Raw genomic sequence first — 20,585 nt, 5'->3', positions numbered from 1 at the left:
AATGTCATTATGGTTTCGCTGAGTCAAGCCACGGGTTTGGGAGAATGTATTTTCCTTGAGCTCAGAGGTTTTAATTTCAGTTTTCTCCTACATTTGTGACTATTCCAGAAGGTCATGGTTGCACAAAATAGGAAAACTGAATAGCAAGACTATTATTGCAATTTCAAATTTACAAAGAACTATAAAAGGGTGTGTGTAATGACTATTATATAAAAATATCAAAATCATTTATTTCCTCCTCTATAGCTTTCCTGGGTTTCATTCACAGTACTGATATAATAAAACCTGGAGATGTAAAGCACCTAGCATCAATGATGAGGTCATGTTATTCAAAATTATACTCTTGCTTAAAATCATAACTTCCCATTTTAACATTAAGCTGTCATTTTAAATGTATGCCTTCAAATGTTTAACATTTGGTCTTCATGCCCACTCATGTAGCTCAGTGGTTAGGTGTCAACCCAGGAATCAAGGAATCACCGGTTCAATTCCATGCAGGACACATACCCGGGTTGCGGGCTCGATCCCCAGTAGTGGGCGTGCAGGAGACAGCTGATCAATGATGTTTCTTTCTCATCAATGTTTCTCTCTCTCTATCCCTATCCCTTCCTCTCTCTCTCTCTCTCTCTTTAAAAATCAATAAAAACATTTTTTTAAAGATAAATAAAATTTGGTGTTCATTCATGTATACAGAACTTCGTCAGTGAAATTTATCTTGTTGAAAGTCTCTCTCCAACGTAGCCCCTATTTCAGTTACACTCTCTACCTCTGATGCCCTCCAGGTACTGACCCCAATTCTTAAGAGCTGAGCCCCACTCTTTCCCAGCAACATGAGAGTCATGTTGCTGTGTCTCCCCAAAGCTAACAAAATGCTCAGTCACCCCAGACATTTGGAGAGGAGAACTACAACAGGCAGCACAAAAGCTAACAGATACAGGCTGAAGGACACGTACCTGGCTTAAAACAACAGAGTCATTGGTTCAAAACCACGGACTCAAGAAAAAGTCCACAGGTCAAGTAAGCATAAAATTCCATGGGTCAAGTTACCATAAAATTCTTCAGGTCAAGAACAAACAGGCAGTCTTAAAAAATAAAAAATAAAAACAGCTAAGTCCAGGCAATAAGGACCAACCAGCAGTGGACAGCAAGGCTTCACGGCCACTGCTGTCTGCTTCAGTCCAAAACAAAGCACCCAGCGTAGGATGGCAGGTTATCCTCGCACAGTCACCCAGCAGGAGGAGAGAAAGGCCCTCTGACCTTCGCACGCTGTTCACATTATCTTTTGAGATTCATTATATATATATAAAAAATAATACAGAAACCTCATTGCCAAAGGTAACAATTCTATGATATGAAATGAAGTATTTCAGAATGGGAAATGGAGAAGAGAGTTGGTAACCATACAAAACATTATTAAATCCTGGGTAAAATAATGCCTGTAATTGGGAAACATGCTCCTGGAATTCTTTGGTGGAAAAAAAGGAGGGTTTTCAATAAAATCAGGGAGAAGCAGCAATAGGCAGGCCTGACGAAGAGAGAAAAGAGGGAAAGGCCTGCTGGTAGGCCTGAGCAGGCTGAGCTCCAGATTGGTGAGGTGGGCACCAAATTCTCTTCTGCAGCAGCTTCTGGGAGTAACTTCTAGCAGCCCAGGGCCATAGGGTGGGGAGGAAGACATGCAAAGACAGTACACATGAAGAATTTGGACTTCTCTGCCCCTCAGAAAGCTTCCCATCTGCCTGCTGATGCCTGAAATCACCATTTCACAGTTACAGACAAAATGCTTAAAGTAAAATACAGAGAAGCTATGTGAGGAAAACTCTGTCTGTTCTTACTCATCTTTCCTAAGGAGGATCTTTATTCCCACTCAAACACAGACACATTCCACATCTGCTAAGCAATCAGCGTGCTAGATGCTAGGGTTTCAAGCATGATTTTGAGATGAAATCCCTGCTCTCAAGGACAATACAAGGAGCAGACAAGAAAATTAATGATTAAGTAGAGTAAATTAAATTGAGTCCTATTATAGGCTCAAGGTGGATGAAAGTATCTTTGGGCAACTGACAACAGAAATGTTTAAAGAGGCCATAAAAATAAAGAATCAATAATTTAGCCCCCTCTCTTTTATAGATTCTTCCATGTTCATCCTTCTTTATCAGGTCTTTAAAAGTTAAAGTTCCTCAAGGCTCAGACTGAATGAAATCCTCTTTTTTCTTAACCTTTGTACTCTCTCCCTAGACAATTTCATGAATGCTATTGACCTCAAATACCATGTACAATGCGATCACTCAAAGGTATTCATCTCAGACCTCTTCTCTGAACCCCAGAATATATATATTTAAATATATGTCTTTGACATCCTCAACTGGATGTTTTACAGGTACTTGAATTCATGATTTCCAAAACTGGACGCCTGCTCTTGAAGACCACGAACAGTCACACTCAATTGTCTCCCTTCAGTTTGTAGAGCAACAAGATCAATTTCCTGTTTACAACTAAACTCCAAATCCTTGCACACAGCCTCTTAATCCCCAAATACCTTACCCTTTCCTATCTTCGGGGGCTCATCTCATGCACTGTCCTCCTCTTGAACCCCAGATATGCTGACTTTATCTCACCCACTCCAACATGCCATGCTGTGTCCTATTCCCTCTGCCTGGAATACACCCAACTTGCCCCCTTTAGTTATTTTTCCTTTTTCAGAGTTCAACTCAATTAGTATTTCCTGAAAGACTTATTCCCTGCACTAAGTTAAAATCTCTAGGCATGCACTTCATAGCATAACCATAATTATAATTAAATAAGAATAAACATGTATTAAGCATCTACTACTGGGCCAAACGCTAGTCTAGGTGATGGTGATTCAGCAACAAGACAAGTAAGGTCTCTGCTCTCTTGGAACTACATACTTTTATAAGGGGAAACAGGCAATAAGCAAATAGACCCCAAAAAGGGCAGTATCATTTTAGGTAGTAATATTAGAAAAATAAAACAAGTGATGTGATAGAGAGTGGCTAGGTCAGGAACAGGGCCAAAGGAGTGAGTACGCACTGCCTTAGATGGATTGCTCAGGGTCTGCTTTTTCTGAAGGAATATAAGCTTCAAAAGGTGGGGACTTTCTTTACTGCTATATCCTAAGTGCCTGAACATAACAGGTACTCAATGAATATTAAAAAATAAATGTATGAAAGATGTTGCTTTCTAAATAAAACTATTTTCCAATATGCCAAAGAACAGCTGCAATCAGGAAAGTCACATTTTTATATTATAAATTACATTACCAGTACATCTTCAAATACTTGTTGAATAGGTGAATAAATGGACCTAACCATTTCCATAGGTCCATACTTATATATAAAGTCCTTCAAGGATCAAAATCTCCTTATATAATCTACCTAAGTCCCTGATTCTTGACCTCTTAACCTCACTATAGCCAAACTGACTATAGGGTACCCACCCAAGTGGCTGATAACCTCTTTGTTTACCAAAGTGCTATTGGTAAGTCAACAATTCACTCTTACCCAAGACAGATGGACCCTAATCTTATCAGACAGAACTAAGAGAAATAAACAATCTATACAGCAAACAATATAAAATTCCATTCAGAAAATACCAATAGTCAATGCTCAACAAATAGTATATAATCAACTAGGCAACTTTGAAAAACCTGCTTACTATATAGACCAGGGGTGGTCTGTAGTCTTAAACTGGACCGGAGGGCCGGAACAAAAGCATGGATGGAGTGTTTGTGTGAACTAATATAAATTCAAAGTAAACATCATTACATAAAAGGGTACGGTCTTTTTTTTTCTTAGTTTTATTCATTTCAAACGGGCCGGATCCGGCCAGCAGGCCGTAGTTTGCCCACGGCTGATATAGACTTTACTAGAGGCTCGATGCACTAAATTCGTGCAAGAATAGGCCTTCCTTCCCCCAGCTGCTGCACTGGCTTCCCTCTGGCATCGGGGACCCTGGCTGGCTTCCGCTCTGCCCTGGCTTTGTCCAGAAGGACATCTGGAATGACATTTGGAAGGACGTCTGGCCTAATTAGCACATTACCCTTTTATTATTATAGATGGCTTACTTAAAAAGGAAAAATATTGATTCCCAGGTCCATTCATGTATTTATTAAGATATAGAACACTAAGCCGAAACCGGTTTGGCTCAGTGGATAGAGCGTCGACCTGCGGACTGAAGGGTCCCGGGTTCGATTCCGGTCAAGGGCATGTACCTGGGTTGCGGGCACATCCCCAGTGGGGAGTGTGCAGGAGGCAGCTGATCGATGTTTCTCTCTCATCGATGTTTCTAACTCTCTATCCCTCTCCCTTCCTCTCTGTAAAAAATCAATAAAATATATTTTAAAAAAAAGATATAGAACACTAAACTAGGTTATCTTATAGGCTTGAAGCATGCACTTATTCATTCATTTATTCATTCATTCATTCACCAAGCATTTGCCTAGAACTAACTGTTTGCCAGGTACCATGTAAGATACTGTGTATGGGGTTTTATGAACTGAGGAAATAAAACCTGTGTAGTGGCAATGCTTAGCAAATGACCACATTGCTTAAGAAGATGCAATGTATCTAGCCAAACTTATATTGCAGGAAATATGTATTCTCATCTTTGCCAGAGAAAGATATATAGTGGAGTCTCATTATTCATGGTAGTTATGTTCTATAAAGTTGCTATGAACACTGAACTAGAGAATACTGAACCATGGCTTCTAGGGAAATACAGGGTTAGGTTCCTGAGAAACTCGTTACATTTTTGTCAATTTATCAATACATAACCCTGTTTTATGAGTGTTTCTTTTAAAGACACCATATTTAATATCCATTGATTTATTAACATTGAACTCACAGCCAAGAGCCCTCTCTCTAACTCATGCCTGAACAAAGCTCATCTACTTTCTATGCACATGTACTTCCTATGTAAGACACCTCACATCCTGCTCACACTTAGAACACTAGGAAGCTCTTCAGAACCACACTCGAGGTTCCATTTCAAGTAATGCAATCACCCCAAAAAGCACAAAAATGTTAAAAATGTAGCACTAAATAGACCACAAAGAAAACATTTGTTTATAGTACATTTGACGAGAGAAGAGAAGGGGAGAGGAGAGAAGAGGAAAGGACAGAAGAGAAGAGGAGAGAAAACAAGAAAAATGCATGTATAATTCTTGGGTTTGAAACCTGGTTCTACCACTCACTAGCGGTGTGCTCTTAGGAAAGTTACTTTATGGTCCATCCATACCTGTTTCACTACCTCATGGAGTTGTAGTGACGATTAAAAGAGTTAATAGAAATGAAGTGTTTGTTGCGGTGTCTGGCATAGAGTAAGCACTATTTAAGTGTTAGCCATCAGAATAAACATAAAGCAATGGGAAATTATCTTACACTTTCAGTAAAAATATGTGATGGCCACAGAAGGGGTATTCAATAGCTGCAGTTCTCATTCACTTTTCTTCCTCTCCTCCCTTTCCTCCCCATCCCTTTTCTTCTCTCGCATTGCTTCCTTCTTGCCCATGCCTCACACCCCCCTGGAGGCTCACACAGGACATTGGAAGTTTCCCTCCTTCAAAGAGTCTGCTGACCTAGAAACAAAGTTTGCTCTGCAGACAAATAGCTCCCATTCCAGAGTAAGATGGCACTTCCTTCCAATGCAGATTGGACAGCTTCTGGGATGAACATTCTTCCCTGCTGTGTACCCAACAGCTCTGCCAAGGAAAAACTGACCATCTTCAGGCAGAAGGACCCTTCCTATTCACTCTGGAGCCCTGCATATGCCCCCTTCCATGCCAGGAAGGGACTAAACAGTCGCCATCTTGCCAGCACAACTTCACTTTTCAGCGGGTCACCAAAGAAGTGAGGTTTCAGACAAAATAGACAGATGAGGAGCACGCTGAGAAACTGACAAATCCAAAGCTGGGGTTTCTCAAAGCAAACCTCCCGCGTGCATGCTGAGCTGGAGGATGTGGACAGGAAGTTTGGGCCAGAGCCCATGAGCAGAAGGGAAGATATACAATGGCTATTGTACCAACAAACGTTCCTTGGGTTGGGGGCAGGGAAAGGGTCAGAAGCAGAGACACTCAAGCCAAACCCAAGTGGTAGGGCTTTAGCTGGCAACATGAAAACCCCTCCTGCCAAGGTTGCCAAGGAACACGCTCACAAGGCCAAGAGTATGTTATTCAGAGCGTCTTCCCAGTGAACTGTGTGTGGCACTTTTGGGGGCTGGCTGAGCCCTGTCTCAGATCTCCTCTTTGGAGCTTCCTCATCTTTCTGATCATGACAAGAGGCCCCCTTTCATGGTTTTCATAGTATTCTCTTTCAGTTAGGCACATTTACACTTTCAAATTAAGCAGAAAAATACTTTGAAAATGTACTGGCCTTCATTGAAAAAGGTAGTTTGGAACTTAGAACATAGCAACTACGTATTTGATTGGACACATCTAACTACTGGTAACACTTGATAGCTCTATTGGCCATTAGTCCTTGACTAACAGATCCATGTCCAGTTATAACAATCATTATTCCCCTTTCAAGGATCTATGCTGCAGGGATCACACTAAACACTTCTCAGAATTTATTTCATTTAATCTTCTCCCAAATTCCTGGAGGTTGATGTCACAACCCGTCCCCATTCTACAGCTAAGGAAACTGTGCAGAAAGCAATTTACCAAAAATCGTGTGGCAAGGAAGTGGCTGAACAAGGAACCAAACCCAAGTCATTCTGACTGTAATAGCTATATTCTTTCTACTATATTGTACATAACCAGGTAACTGTATGGTCAGAACTCAATGGGTAAGTTCAAATGATTTTATTTCAGTTATGCTGTAGTGAATTACTGTCCCTTAATAATACCTGAGGAGGGTCCATTGTTTTCCAATCACTTTCAGTTATTAGAAGAGTCACATTCCACTATTTAATACTGAAACACTTATTTTTTAAATTCCAGTTTAACGCCCTTGCCCTTCTGTGTCCAGAGGGCTGGCCAAGTTTCAGGTCAGGGCTTGGAGGGAGCAGTCCCAAGGTAATGGGAAGAGTCCCACTCAATAATCCTATATAATAAAGAGCTAATATGTTAATTAGACCGGGCAGCAGAACAACCTTCAGACTATCTTCCAGAATGACCAGTGGGCAGGGCCGCTTGAATGAATTTTGTACATCGGGCCTCTAGTTGCAATATAAACGCTGTCCCATTGCTCTATGTCTTTCAAATTTTAGTTGAACTTCATGGCATATAAACATGAAGCTTGAAAGAGTCTCTGGCATGATGAACAGCTTGGGTGTGGCATGGTCTCAGGAAGACACCACAGTGGGGTGAACTATGTTAGGCTAATCGAGTGACAGATTTTTGCCCACCTGTGCTGGGCTGGCTAGGTGGGAGGAGACAAAGGAACGTATCTTCTGAGAGATATGAATTCTAGCAGAGAATAGAGATAGAGGAACATATTAAGGGAAAACATGGTTTGAATTTATTTGATTGCTAAAGTTTTGATACAAGAGTGGCTGAGTGAAAAATAAGCATTTGCACAAGGAACAAGCAAAGACAGGGATAGCAAGCAAACATCTACCAGGATAGCACAAATAAAGAGATTATGCCCAGGCTGAAGGGGAAAGCCACGTGAAACCTCTGATGAATTTGTATTTACTTCAAAATTTTTAAATGCTGTGTGGCTCAAACAGAAATGCCTGTTGTCAATCTTTGGTTTGGGCCACTAGTTTGATACTTCTGTTATATTAGGGCTGAGGAAGCCTTTTGTGTGGTCACTTTGGCTTTTTGATGGCTGGCTTTTATTTGGGATTGCCACTTATGTTGGACAGTAGGGGCAGTTCTTGTCATCAGTTTCAATGTGAGTGAGATTCTTCTGAGCCCACTGGAAAATTGACAACATTAAAATACAGTTTTCACTGAGGTACTAGTCGTTCAACATCTTTTGAAATAATCTATAACCACAGCTTCATGTTTCCATGCCATGAAGTTCAACTAAAACTTGAAAGGCATAGAGCAATGGGACAGCATTTATATTGCAACTAGAGGCCCGATGAACAAAATTCGTTCAAGGGGCTTAGCCCTCGAAGCCCAGCTGCCTCACGGCCCCACCCACTGGTCGTTCAGGAAGATAGTCCGAAGGTTGTCCCGCTGCCCAGTCTAATTAGCATATTAGCGCAATTGGCCCTGATCACTGACCAGGCCTAGGGACCTCACCTGTGCATGAATTTTGTGCACCAGGCCTCTAGTTTACAAATAATAAAACATTGGGATACCTTCATAAACTCATTAAGAACTCTCAAAACAATTAGAAAAGACCAATAATGCTTTTAAAAAGATTCGAACAGACAGGGTCACAGAAAATACAAATGGCTCTTACACATAGGAAAAGATGCTCAAGATCATTCCTGACAGAAATGAGAACTAAAAACAAGATACCATTTCTTTCCGTCAGATTGCTAAAGATCATAATGTTTGGTACACACTGTGGTACAAGAAAATCGGGAAACAGACACAATTACATTTTGCTGCTAGGAACAATCAGTTTCTGTGGAGATCGGTCTACATATATGCATGTACATTTTAACGCAAAATTCCTCTTCTAGAAATTTTCCTACAGATGGGCAAAATGATCTATGTACAAGGATACTCATTGTTATATATTTGTAATAGCAAAAGTTAGGAAAAGCATAGCTGTCTGTGTATAGCAGACTGATTACATAAATTATGTACATCCAGAAGGTAGGGCATGAAGCTATGAAAAGGAATGAACTGTTCTCAGCGAGCAAATATTGAACAACCTCCAAGATGAAACGTCAGAAGAACAAAACAAGGTGAGAACAAAATGTACAGACAGCTACCATTTAATTACCAAGAAAAAATAAAAAAGAATATGCTCTCTCCAAGGATACACAAGCCACTAATAACAGGGGCGTCTCCATGCAGAGTAACCCAGGGGCTTAAGGCAAGGAGTGGGGTGTCCACTTGCATGTGTTACCTCAAAAACTATAACAATTTTATATCCCTTTTTATATGCTTCCTTTTATCTGCTTCATGTAGCCTCTCAAACTCTCAATAAATATATACTTAGTATTTATTCTTCCAAAGAGGAGGTCACCTGTGTGGGTATTCTTGTTTGAGTCCAGGGAGAAGAAGGATAAATATTCTTCCTTTAAGGGTATCAGTGTTTCAGTTTTCAGTGTGATTAGGACTTCCATGAGGGAAAGAAAGGCAACACTTCCTCTTTTTAAAAAAGTCTTTTCAATCTATTCTGTTCTTAAGCAAATCTATAGCCAAACATCAAAAGGTGTTTTTTTTTTCTACCTTTGCAAAGAAAAACTGTTTTTCAAAGGCACTTCTTATTTTACTAAAAAGAAAATACAAATGAAGATTTCCAAAGTTCCGTGGGATGTGGATGTAGCCGGGTACGAAGAAAGTATTTATGTCAAACAAACAACAAAAAAAGATTTTGTTCCCATTTTGCTAGAATCTCTTTTTTCTTTTAGCCGCTCTGCCAAGTTTCAACCTGGAAACGTGTGCCTGTAGTGGATGCGAGAGATGTGGAACTGTGCCTAGAGAGATGCGAATCTCGTGCAACGATTCTCAGCCAGGTATGCGATATTTTTTCATTATTTTAAGGCCCCGCAAGCATTGCTTAAGGAAACGTATAATCTTAGTAACACTGACTCATGGTAATATAAAAATTCTCTTATGTCATGAAGACTTACACAGTAGACCACAAAATTATACTATTCGGCCGTATAGATCTGACTTTAATGAGATGTAAATGAGCATATTTATTAGACAGTTTCAATAAACCCACAAAGTGTTTTAAGCACATCATTCGGGGAAGGACAAAAACATCAGAAAATGTATGCACTTCAGTCCTTTCTACTTCTCAGCCTCCCTTCCTCTTTGAAACCTTTTCTGTTTTCAACCAGTTTTTCTAGTGGGAGGAATCTAAGTTGAAAGGCCAACTTTGGGTATTTGTGATGCTGAAAATTTTACAATACCATGATAATAGTTGATACTTTGCATTCCAATTGATATTTCTCTCTCTCTCTCTCTCTCTCTCTCTCTCTCTCTCTCTCTCTCTCTCCATCTTCTTCTCTCTCAAAATAAATAAAAACATAACCTTGGGTGAGGATTAATATATATCCCAGTGATGGCGAACCTTTTGAGCTCGGCGTGTCAGCATTTTGAAAAACCCTAACTTAACTCTGGTGCCGTGTCACATATAGAAATTTTTTGATATTTGCAACCATAGTAAAACAAAGACTTATATTTTTGATATTTATTTTATATATTTAAATGCCATTGAACAAAGAAAAATCAACCAAAAAAATGAGTTCGCGTGTCACCTCCGACACCCATGTCATAGGTTCGCCATCACTGATATATCCTATGATCCATTTGTTTCTAGTCCAACAATTACTTGATAAATAAGACTTTTTTTAATAAGACTATACCTCCCATTCCTTCACTTTCTTAAAAGTAATAGAAAAGTCTTGTCAAGCTGTTTTGTTTTCACTTTAACCTCCCTCTTCCTCAGGGGGCGCCCGAACCTAGCATTTTATTGGAATTGCTTCAGTGCGGCATCTGAGGCCCTTCTTAGCGAGCAAGGCGATGTAGTGCTCAAACCAAAGCTGCCGGGTCAGACTGTGGGCGCCCTGCTTAGAGCCCTCAAGTCGCTCACCGCCTCTGTCAGAGGAAGAGCCGCAGTCCCTAGGGCGGCCCACAGGCCCCTGCTGCTCCGGACCTCGTCTCCGCTTCTCCCTCCCTCTGCTCCACTCACTCTGCACTGCGCCCACCTCCAAACCTCTGCACTGCTGTTCGCTCTGTTTGGAACAGTTGCACCCAAAGGGAACACAGTGCCTTCAGAATCCACTTTGCTCAAAATCCACCTCTTAGTCCACCTTCCCCTGACCACCATATTCAAAGTGTCAACAACTCCACCGCAAGCAGTCCTTCACCTCCTCCCTTATTTACTTTCCTGCATAGACTACCTCCCTTTCACACGCACTACAAGATTAACGTATCCATTTAGCTTGTTGTCCATATTTCTGGAATAGAAACTCCGCGAGGGCAGGGATTGTCATCTGTTTGCTCACTGCTGTACGCCTGGTACCCACAACAGTGTCAGGCACACAGTGGGTGCACAGAACTGGTCCAACTGTACTACGCAACCTTAGAGCAGGGGTCCTCAAACTTTTTAAACAGGGGGCCAGTTCACTGTCCTTCAGACCGTTGGGGGGCCGGACTATAGTTTTAAAAAAACACTATGAACAAATTCCTATGCACACTGCACATATCTTATTTTGAAGTAAAAAAACAAAACGGGAACAAATACAATATTTGTATTTGCATGTGGCCCGCGGGCCGTAGTTTGAGGACCCCTGCCTTAGAGGTCAGTCCAGAGGGTCTCGGGGCGCTACACTGGAGCAGCCCTGTCAAGGCCCTCAGAGTGTTAACTGCCTGCTTTGTGGTCTGTCATACAGCAACGTTCAGAAATAGCCTGAGGTGTCCTTAAAGCTTTATTTTTGCCTCCTCTTTGTTTTATGACTTCATTTTGCTTTTATGGTTTCATTGCATAGTAAGCTGGTATTGGATGCTGTATAGAAAAACAATCATCTGGTTCTATAAAAACAGAAATCTTCATTTATTTCACCTAAATTTGTAGGAATTCCTCTAAACCATAAGGTCTGATGGAGCCTGTTTTTCTGCCAAATCCCTGAAAACCATTATTAGTGAACTATATCACTCCAGTTATAACTTGGATGTGAAAATAGTTCTCCAAAGAGATTCTACAAGTGAACTGATAATTAGGGGAAATCTAAGATGCCAAACTTCCATATATTCCATAAATACAAACCAAAGAAAAGTTGGCTAGAATTTTATTTTTTCCCCAATTTTTGGAAATAAATTGCAGATTCCTCATATGATTCTTCATTCATTCCAAGCACTGGAATTACTTGGAAGAACATCCTTTTAAATGTACTACACTTAAGCAAACCTCAAAGTGATAGGTTCCTTGTTGCAACTGCCAAACCTTAGCTGGGCCATTTGCTTTTCTTTTGTTGTGCATAATTCACAAGGATTTGACAACACAATGGTTACTACTGTAATGGAGCTACATATCCTGAGAGAGGATATTCTTCTTGGCAAGTTAAGAGCCGAATGGGATTATAAATACCACTTTACACCACAGCTCTTACAATCCACAATGGAACATTAAAACTATTGAAAAAAGAGAGTTATGTCCACTTCCTTAGACATACTTGCACAAGCTTTTTAGACTTACTTGCACATGCTTTTCACACACACACACACACACACACACACTTTAGTTTGCATGTACTCTAACGCTTATGCTTCTATCATTGTATTATAATGCTGAGTGCAATGCAAGAATTCAGAATAGATAGTTGCAGGCCAGAAAGTATATCCAAAGTGGAATTATTTCAGTTTAGTACTTTTTCCCAATAAACAATCACTCAGTTAGCAACTATTTATTTAAAACCATATGCCCTAAACTTTGCATAATACAAAAGAAGTAAAAGACCAGATTCCTGCCTTCAAAAGTATAAAATATATTGTGGAGACCAAAAGATATGCAAAAATTAAAGAGAAAATAATCATTAATAATAATTAAGTGTAAGAAGAGAATGTGAGTGATATGAGTAGTTTGCAAGGACTTCATAAAAGATGTAGGACTTCAGTCAGACTTTGAAGTATGGTTAACATTTGGCTGATGGAGGAAAGCAAAGAGAAGGGCGTTTCAGGCACAGAGCTCCCAAAACTCTTGAAATGTCCTAAGTGATGAGAGCAACAAAGGTTAAGGAGGTGATTTTTGGACCAGGCCTAAGGATTGGTTGTCAGGAGAATCAACCATCTGATTAGAGAATTGAAACTATCAGTCCCACACACCCCAACCCCACCCCAACATCCAGGGAGGGGTCTGGGGCTAGGGATTGAGTTGAATCGCCAATGATCAATGCTTTAATCGATCATGCCTATGTCATGAAGCTCACATAAAAACCCAAAAGGCCAGGATTCAGAGAGCTTCCAGGTTGGTGAACACATGGAGAGGTGCACTCTGAGAGGGCATGGAAGCTCCGAGCCCTTTCCTAATGCCTTGTTCCATGCAACTCTTCCAGCTGGCTGTTCCTGAGTTATATTCTGTTATAATAAACTGGTGATCTAGTACAAAAAAAAAAAAGTTTCTCTGAGTTCTGTGAGCCACTGTAGCAAATTAATCAAATCCAAGGAGGGTGCTGTGGGGACTTCTGAACTATAGCCAGTCGGTCAGAAGCATAGGTAACCCTGGGCTTGTGGTTGACCTCATAGTGGGGGGCCATAGTGTGGACTGAGCCCTCAACCTATGGGAACTGATGTTATCTCTGGGTACAGTGAGTGAGAGAGAGAGAGAGAGAGAGAGAGAGAGAGAGAGAGAGAGACCGACCCAAAATGGAGTCACCTATGCTGAGCTCACATCACCAAACTGAGGCTTAATGCCTAAGCTAACTGCAGTTTCAGCCTCTCCCAGGAATGTAATCCTAACCAGTCAGCCAGGCATGTCCTGGTCAGCACGAGCGAGGTCATCCACCTGACAGACCCCTGCTGTCCCCCAGAGGAAGGTGACCTTGCCTGAAACCATCCAATCTTTGCTAAATAACTTCCTTGGCCCCCACCCCCCTTTCTGCCTTTAGAAGCCTTTTCTTTTATAAAGCCCTTCAAGCTCCTTCCCAGTTGCTAGAGGGGATGCTGCCCAATCCATGAATGGTTGAGTGAATCCAATTTTATCTTTAAATTCACTTGGATGAATTTTGTGGGGTTTTTTTTTTTTAACAATAGCATCAGAATTGACTTGAATTGGAAGACACCCCGCTGGTGTCTGAGAACTGCTTGGATGTGTGGGGGGAAACCCATATTGCTGAAACTGGCCATCAGAATCTTACACACCTTCTCTCTAAAGTCTTTTCTTGCCTGCCCTGGCCAAATCAATCACCTCCTCTGCTTTTTCCTCTCCCTTCCTGCCATTACCCCCCACTCTCCTACAGTCATCTTGAGTCAGCTCAAGCACCATCTTTCCCAGCATCTTTTCCCTGACCTGCATCCTCCTCTTCTCACAGGCTGTGTGCAATGTCCTCTTTGATTTCCTAGCAGCTTCTGCTTGCCTCCCTTCAAAGTTTACCACAATCTAAATAGAAATTATCCCGATTATGTCACTAGGCTTAAAGCTTTTCAAGGGAAAGATCGAAGTCATGTGAATGATCTGCCCAGCAGATAGCAGAAGCTCAAGAAACTGTGTTTCCTTCATCCGTGTATCTCCATCACTCAACACATATGTGGCACAGAGTAGCAGCTAAACTGATGCTGGCTGTCTGGATGAACATATTCCTGCAATAAACTGATTGTATAGCACCCCCCGACCCCCACTCCAAATTCATATGTTGAAATTCTAACCCCAATGTGATGGTATTAGAAGGTGGGTCTTTGGGAGGAAACCAGGTCATGAGGGTGGAGCCCTAAACATGGGATTAGTGCCCTAATAAAAGGGACATCAGAGAGCTCTTCAGCCATGTGGAGATATGAGAAGATGGCAGTGTGCAAACCCAGGAGAGGATCCTTACCAGAACCTGGCCATGCTGGCACCAGGATCTCAGACTTCTTGCCTTCAGAACTGCGAGAAACAAATGTCTGTTGTTTACAAGCCACCCAGTCTATGGCGCTTTGTTACAGCAGCCCGAACTGACTAAGACGCCTCCTCACCTACAATCTGACTGTACTTCTACACACCCAACTCACCATTTCAAGACCTTTTGAATTTTCTCTGTCCTTTCTCCACCACCAACATTTACAGAATTATGCCGAATGTCTCCACGATAGACTAAGGCTGTCTGATCGCAACTAGGTCATCTACATTGCTTAGCAACCATTACATTTATCTTCAGCTAACCCTATCGAATTCTCCAGCATAGCTGCTACAAAGGTTTTCCATTCCCTGTAAGGCCCAAATTCCACCCCCACCCCCTTCATGCTCTACCACAGCTCTCCGCGTCTACATAAGTGAGGAGACAGTATGACCGTGAGATGCCTTGGGTTGCTTCATCCTCACCTCAAAACTACAATCCTTCTCAGCTCACGTCCCGGTGAAAGAATTGCCCTCCCTCCTTTCCAAAGCCAAATTTCCTATTCACAGTATAACCATTTTCTACTTTTTCTCCCTCTCCTTAGCTCCTTCCCTTCACCACAGAGGAATGCTTAACCCTCCTAACATTTACTGAGCATGTACAAAGAGGCAATTGCTACTGTAAGCAGTTTACATAGAACATTTTGTTCAATCCTGACAAGAACCTTTGATGTTCCTGTTATTACATCGCCTCATTTTATGAACTAGGAAACTCGAGCTGGTAGAACTGTGAAATTTACTCAAGGTCACGAAGCTTCCCATTTCCTCATACACTTGAACTTTTCTAAAAGCAGAACTTAAATGGGTTTCTTCTCCCTATTTCCTTCCTCTCTTCCTCGGTTTCTACATCATGTGTCCAGAAACAATCTCAGTGACTTATAATTGAGCTTTTCTGTGTATGTCAACAAGGATAGGGAGCCCTAGCTGGTTTGGCTCAGTGGATAGGGCAACAGCCTGCGGACTGAAGGGTCCGGGTTCGATTCCAGTCTAGGGCAAATGCCTGGGTCGTGGGCTCAATCCCCAGTCGCGGGCATGCAGGAGGCAGCCGATCCATGATTCCCTCTCAACACTGATGTTTCTATCTTTTCCCTCTACCTTCCTCTCTGAAATCAATAAAAAATGTTAAAAAAAAGAAAAAAGAAAAGCAAGGATAGGGACACTTATACATTACAGACACATACACACACAACACCACTATCAACATTGGTTCAATATATATCTGTTGACATGTAAAAAAGAATGAATTCAGTACTTACAAGAATTATATTATTAAAAATGTATCAACATAGCCTTTTTCTCAGCTGCTTTTATAATTCTTAAGCTCTATGAGTTTAGAACTGTACAAAAGAAACTAAAGTGTTCAGTAGGTTTTTGAAAAGCGCTCAGAGCCTGGGCCTTTTTCTTCAGTCGCCTAACCCAATCCCCTGGTCCACCACTTGGCACAGTCTCCATGGCTTTCAAGAAGAATTTTCTCTGAACACGAAGGACAAGATCAGGCCCACAAAGGAAGAGCATACAACAGTATCAGCTGAAACTGCTTCCCCTTCAGAAAGGCCAGGCGGACACCAGGTCAGCCGAGGAAACAAACATTTCTTCCATTGACAAGTGTTTAATTGGACATGTTGAGTACCTAATGTCATGTATGCAGATGCAAATGTTTGAAGGGTTGTTTACAGTGCAGTTGGTGCCAGACAGGCTCCAATGCCAAGCCAGCACACAGCCTCCCATTATTCTGCTGGGCTCAGCTTCTAAAGATGTTTCAGGGCTCTCTGGGCCTTGTAAATTTCCACAGCCAAAGGCTCCTCTGTGTTTTCAGAGCTGATTCCTTCCTTCCCCCGTGAGCAGACTGTCCTTCCCCTGCCAATCCCTGTTACTGCCTGCCCTCGTTCAGAAAAGGCTTTGGAGAAATGATCTGAGAGGTCATTATTCCATCTCTGGAAAGTGAAGTTTTAGTAGTTTTGGGAAACTCACAAAAAGGAAATGTCACACTCTAGATCCCTGCCCAGACACTGGGTCTTAGCTGATATAACTACCAAGAATTGTTCCTGTTATTCATTGAAACTACAGCTTACTAAGTCAGAAGAGAGAGGAGTCCACCTCAACACATTGCGGACGGAATACGAGAATTCTCGTGTTTTCATATTACACAGTGTTTTACAAAGTATCATATTTTAAAAAGATATTAGATTGTAAGAACATGTAATAAATAACTTCAAGATGCAATGGGTATTTGATTTTAAGGCGTGCCTTAACATTTATGTAAAACGTTTTTTTATACTCGTTCAATAGAAACTTATCTGGCCACTGGGTAAAGCTAGCAATAGAACTACTGGTCCGCATTAACATGCCAGCTATAAGGAAGCACTTTGGTTGGGAGATAAACAAGGATATATCTCCAATGGGGGAATCCATTCACCTTTAAAGAAAGAAAAGATAGAACTCATGGACATGGAAACAGTGTGGTGACTGCTGGGGGGAAAGGGGTGCATATAGGTGGAAGAAGGCATAGAGGAGATAAATAGTGATGGGAAAAACAAAATAAAAACAAACTCAATAACAATGAAAAAAATTGAACCATACTCTGCTTTGAAAAATGCAACACAATAAAATATGACATTATTTTGGTATGATGCCTTCACTGTATCCTCTTACTATCAAATACCTTCTTCAAGAGGAATTTTTAAAAGTTTAAAGTCCTAAATTGGAAATACACATTAATAACATTGTTCATGTATCATTTAAGGATATTCAATACAAGAATAAAAGTTCTTCGACTCATTTTATATTTGATAAGCTTTTTTAATCCAATGGGCTCTACTGCGAAATAAGAAAATGACTAGTATGTATGATGAGTTCATTCATTTTTTTCATACTACAAACACTGATTACCTACTATGCTAATATAATTTTAAATGGTCTCTAATGATTAGGGGACCAACTCCAATCCCTGTCTTCATATTTGATACTCAAATTAGAAAAGACTTGACAGCCTAGCCAGCTGACTCAGTTGGCTGGAGCATCATCCCTTATACCAAAAGGTTGTGGGTTTATTTCTGGTCACTGCACATACTGCACATACGTAGGTTGCAGTTTGATATGAAATGGACAGATGTTTCTCTCACACATCAATTCTCTCTCTCTCTCTCTCTCTCTCTCTCTCTCTCTCTCTCTCTCTCTCCCTTCCTCTCTCTCTCCAAAAATCATTAAAAACACATCCTCAGGTGAGCATAAAAAATAAAAGTCTTCACATGTAACATAATCAGTATAGGTATAGCTTACTGCAGAGGTATCTTGCTTTAGGCAAAACCCATATATGAAAATCTGAATTTCTCCAACAATATATGGGTGATTAAGTTCACTTTATAAAGGGGATATCTGCCTCAGAGCAGAGTTAATCATAAGACTGTTTCATATTGTAGACTTCTACCATATTGAAGGTGTCATTCCACAGATATTCTCGATATACAACCCTTCATGACCATCCCTACTGCATGTAACAGAGTCAGTGCTAAGGATCTTTTCCATCACCGCCCCTCACCCCAGATCTTGGCTTTGTTGGCCCTCAAATCATCTGCTTTAATTTTACATAATGTGGCATGGTGGGGGGTGGAAGGGACACTGTAAAAGGCCGAGGTTCCAAGGCAAGGCAAGGCCCTGGTACAATTAATAGAACCGAGGGCTGAACGTCTTACCAGCCATAGCATCTGAAGCAAACTCAGCCTCCTAAACACCCAGATTTTTGTTTCTTTAAAAAAAGAAAAAAAAAAAGATAATAGTGTCTGGATGCACCTGCTTCTGAAGGCTCATGTAACCATCAAATTTTTAAAATATTTTAAAGTATAAGGTGCTCCACTAATAAATTCTCTCTTACCAAGCAAGTCTAACGCCACAATACTCAGAGAACACTGCATCAATCTACCTTCTTTGTTAGCAGCTATTTGTCAGAGAATCCATTAAGTGTTCTGAAAATTCCTCCCAATCATTCTCCTTTTCATTTTATCTTACTCTACCTTTGTTATTCTTCCCTTAGTTCAAAGTCTCCCGGCACTTTCTCTGCAAAATAACATCAAACCCCCTGCCCAGTGCCTCTGAACAATCTCCTATCTGTCTCTTCCTGACAGGTTGAATAAGATGAGAAATGAAAGCTCCTGGTATTCTTACAGTAAAGAAGTAACAGTTCTTGGGAAGAGCCAGCTCAAGTTTCCTCTCTGTACTCCAAAGCCGCCGATACCTGTGTCCTTACCCATCCACCCTTTCTGCTACGCTCCTGCCATTTGCTCTTCTTTGTTCCTTTCAACTACTCCTACCCGTGTTGCTGTTTCGCTTTCTCCTGGTGGCTTTTACTAACGCTTCATTGTTTTAAGTGCCCAACCCTTTTCCTTCACTGGAACTTGCATAACAACTAGAGTTCTAAGGAACTTACCTTAAATATGATGTAATGGTCATTAGCCGAGTCTGATGTGTGTGGGTTTTTCCTTCTTTTTAAGTGGTTTATGGAGTTGATGTGTCTTTTTAGGCTGAGGACCTGTCATAACCTTTGGCAGTTCTCAACTGTATGATGTCATAGTACAGCTACCGTCAAAGCTGTATCCTGGGGATCTCTCCTGAATGTTCCACAGTGACCTCTACGCACTGTCTTTCTCCCCAGACCTCTTCCCCATCTTATATCCATTATTCTCATCAGTGGCATCTCCGGGTCAAGTAATTCCAATGCCTCGGAATTACTGTCAACCTTACTTCCCATATACAGCTAGTCATTAAACCCGACCCTCTCTATTTTGGGAGTATCTCTCAAACCCAGGCTAGTTTAGACCTTCACCCTATTTCACGTGGACAACAGCAACAGCATTCTCATGTTCTTCTGGCGTCCTTGCCTTTCCCTCTGAAACATCATTCATGGAGCTATTTCCTAAAGAAAATTCATGTAGCATCATCTGCTTAAAAATTCAGCTTAAAGAAACTCATAAAAAAATATGATAGAGGCTGTTGTAAAATCTAAATAGTGTAGCATTCAAGGGCCTTCGTTCTCTGGCCCCAACCTCACAAGACCTCCCCTGAGACCGCCTCTTCCTGGGAGTGCCATGCTCACACGTGCCTCCTATTCCTCGCCCAGGTAGCTCTCTCTGCTTGGAACACCCCTCTCCCTTCCCTTGGTTTTTAGGCTTCAAAATCCACCCACTCAGAGAAGTCTTCCTCGGCTCTATCCAGACCTCTTTCCTAGGAGAACGAGTGGCAACTACTTCTACGTCACCCGTGGTGTAATTATGTGTGGATGGGTCACTTTCCTTTCCTAGTTAAACTCAGCGTCTCATTCTGGGTCACTTTCCTTTCCTAGTTAAACTCAGCGTCTCATTCACCTTTCCCTGGCACACAGGACACACTCAGGAAACGGTTACCAAAAGTTAATATGTGCTTAACAAAATAACTAAAGAAAAATTCCAGAGATCTAGACGCACACCAGCCCAACTTCTCTGCTGCATTAACAAAACAGGGGCTCAGGAATAAAGAGAAAGGACTAATAATCTGGCGATAGCCAACACACGAATGGGTTGTTTATTTTTAAAAGCTAAGTGGGTTAGGGAGGGTAGGGGGAGAAGAAAGTACATTTTAAAGCTCTGGCTCCAGGGCAAGTAATAAAAATTGTTGCTTTAATGTTTTTTTCATAATATTGTGAGCAATGAGAAGGTCTATTCCATCCCACCAGCCTTCAGGGCATAAAATTTCAGCCTCCTGAGCTAAATCAAACTGGCATCGACTCTCGGTTTTTCAGGCGGCCGCAATTGGTCTCTGCCTTCCATGAGGCTAAACTTGACTGACAAAAAAGAAACAAATTAGTTTTCCACTTAATCTATGAGCCCCTCTTTTGCTCTTGTCGATTAATTATATGGGTCGACATATAAA

The 20,585-nt window shown here is 41.3% G+C and overlaps 1 protein-coding gene across 2 annotated transcripts in view; it reads right to left on the bottom strand.

The window, feature by feature from the left end:
- Positions 1–20,585, bottom strand: part of CPQ (carboxypeptidase Q) — a 342,845-nt gene that overhangs the window by 319,813 nt on the left and 2,447 nt on the right. Inside the window, exon 1 of one of the 2 annotated variants that reach the window (XM_081111619.1) lies at positions 19,108–19,986. The exons of the other annotated variant lie outside the window; for it this stretch is intronic. The gene's annotated coding sequence lies outside the window, so the exon portion shown is untranslated. Of the gene's footprint in view, positions 1–19,107; positions 19,987–20,585 lie in introns of those variants that run through there. 2 annotated transcript variants of the gene reach the window in all.

The sequence above is a fragment of the Myotis nattereri genome (genome assembly GCF_964212035.1).
Source record: "Myotis nattereri genome assembly, chromosome: 17".
NCBI lineage: Eukaryota > Metazoa > Chordata > Mammalia > Chiroptera > Vespertilionidae > Myotis > Myotis nattereri.
Note: the sequence above shows the minus strand (reverse complement) of the source record. Positions and strands in the feature narration are given on the sequence as shown.